Below are 2574 nucleotides of genomic sequence, written 5' to 3'. Positions count from 1 at the left end.
CGCATGACCGAGCGTTCGTGGCTTGAGCAACTTGAATGTAGCCACTTCAGCGATTACTTAGAAATCGCTACACCACAACTGAGCGTAATCATCAAATTTTGAAGGTTATAGAGGCGTACCGCTGTCGTAAACGAGGTGCACCACTGTATACATCAAGGTCTGGGATCTGAGCATTTTTCACTGAGCCTAGCTTGGTGTTAATGCGTTTTTACTTGTTACATCCTCTACCGCCGTGCATAGCTCGTTGAGACACAGCACTTGCAAAAGTATGCGTTCAATTGCCGCTTTGACTGGTTTGATAGCCACGTCCGGACGTTCGCCATTATGGCAAGTTGAAAGTGAGGAGGAGACTATTATACAATAGGTGGTTGTGCTTCAATATCACTTGATTTATATAAACGGAGAGCCCGCTTGGTATCGAAACAGCCCGTAATCCTATGAAATTTAAGTTTAGGCCACAAATATCAAGGCGAAGCAAGGGAATTGTGTACTCCACATCAATTTTCCTATATCAGTTTACCGGTACGATACCGGTACGCACACTCCCTCGACTACATGTGGCACTCTCACTTCGCATTTGAAGACAAGCAGCAAGCAGAAAAGAAGACCCGCCTCTCCTCGTCCCTTTTCGAATCGAGCTGATGGTCATTGCATAAGCCCTCACTAATGTATTGTTCGTTTGACCCCCAAATATTGCGGAAATGTAAGAATGAAGACGAACAAATTCTAAAAAAAAAAAAAAACCTGTAACAGTCTCTCCACTATCAATATATAATTCTAGTTTATAAGAATTTGAAAATAAACGAAATGTGCAGGAATTAATTATTCCATTTTATAATCCAAAATGTATTTTTTCAATAATTTAATAATGCAATTGTGACTGTGCAACACAGCGTCAACACGATCCGCCAGTCCTACCGAAGCCACGAAGCAGCGCTATGCTACTACAACGTAGCCTACATGTAATTTAATACATGAAAAGCACACAAAGCACGGCTATTATCCGTGCTTTGTGTGCTTTTCATAGTTCTCTGAAATTTATTTGCTGAGTGTCTCGGCGGTCAGACTTTCCGCTCAAACCAGATGTCATTCAGAAAGTCGAATAGACCTGAATGGCTCTAAACCGCACTGTGAAATCTAATAAAACCTCAATAACAATCAAATCACCCAAACAAATGTCGCTTGAAGCTCTGAATATCACGATAATTTAACGTCAAGCTGTAGACACTGGAGATATCAATACAATTGTTAGCAAATGTCACTGCAATCGTGCATATCTAGCGAGAATTGAATTATCCATGCTCACGCTGCTTGGACTTTGCTCGACATTGAATCGACATTCGTTGTAATTTACTTAGCGAAATTTACGGTAACCAAACGAGCAATCACCCAGCTTGGCGTAACATTGGAAGCCTGCCGTACGTTTGTGGCGATCCCTCTGTGTACATTTTAGCCCTCTTAGCGGACATGAATGGAAACTGGTGACCTAGAAGCGAGACGGTACAGAATAGAAATTAGTAATACATGGCCCGAAAGTATGACTCACTACGATGGTATGCCACTCTCGTATACTAACCCGGCAAAAGCTGTATGCAAGAGCTGAGGGTCCGCCCTGCAGAGTAAAATATATTGTGCCCTTGCTTGGCAATAATAAATATTTCAATTTTGTATACAGCAATAATAAATACTGCAGCAATTTATTTAAAAAAATATATTTGATCATGTTCACAGCATCGCCAATACTCTGGTAGAGTACCTAATTTACAGGTCAAACAGGGTCGAGCTCTATGCTCTAAAACGTGACCATATCTAGATTTAATTTTTCTAATAACAACATTATTTTACGTGGTTTAGAACCTGTTGAGATCAAACCCTTTGAAACAGTAGTTTCTGGTTCAGGTCAACGGAATCGCACTACACGACAAGAAACACAACAGTAGCAATAATATCAGTTTCTGGACAAAGCGTGAACCCTTGTGTACGTAGTTTTCTCATTTAAAATCGAGGTTTTTATAGAGCCACAAAAAACAATTTAGTCTTAGTGTTTCGAATTGAAGAGCCCAGTTCAAGCTCAAGTGAGTATCTTATACCGAGTGGTCACGGCGAATGCAATGCTTTACCACGACATGATAGAATATATCCAGGTACATTCGTCAAAATCTACTCAGGCGCTCTTCTTACGAATGTATGCCAATAATTGGATAATTTTTTATTGTACTGAGGTCAGAGATGTAATAGTTATTGAAGTACAAAATTTTTACCGACCCCAGCTCGAGCTCTCGCCAGGGCTCCCGTTTATGGCATTGTCTATTCAATAATTTCTTATGAAATCATAAATATATTTATTTTAGATGAATCCTGAATGAAACTGATAATTTATTTGATTAACCAAAAATCTCTCATAATTGATCATAATTACCCCTTTAAATTATGGAGCTCTCCCGTCCAACCATGAAGACTTTACTAGTTCAATCATACAAAACTTACCAGGTCATTGACCCTTGAGCTCATCACAGTTTGCTTAGCACCTCACTCTTCATTTTGAGCTCACTACATCACCGTCTAACCATCTCC

The sequence above is a fragment of the Phytophthora parasitica genome (genome assembly GCF_000247585.1).
Source record: "Phytophthora parasitica INRA-310 unplaced genomic scaffold supercont2.1, whole genome shotgun sequence".
NCBI lineage: Eukaryota > Oomycota > Peronosporomycetes > Peronosporales > Peronosporaceae > Phytophthora > Phytophthora nicotianae.
This window is presented reverse-complemented; position numbering follows the sequence as displayed.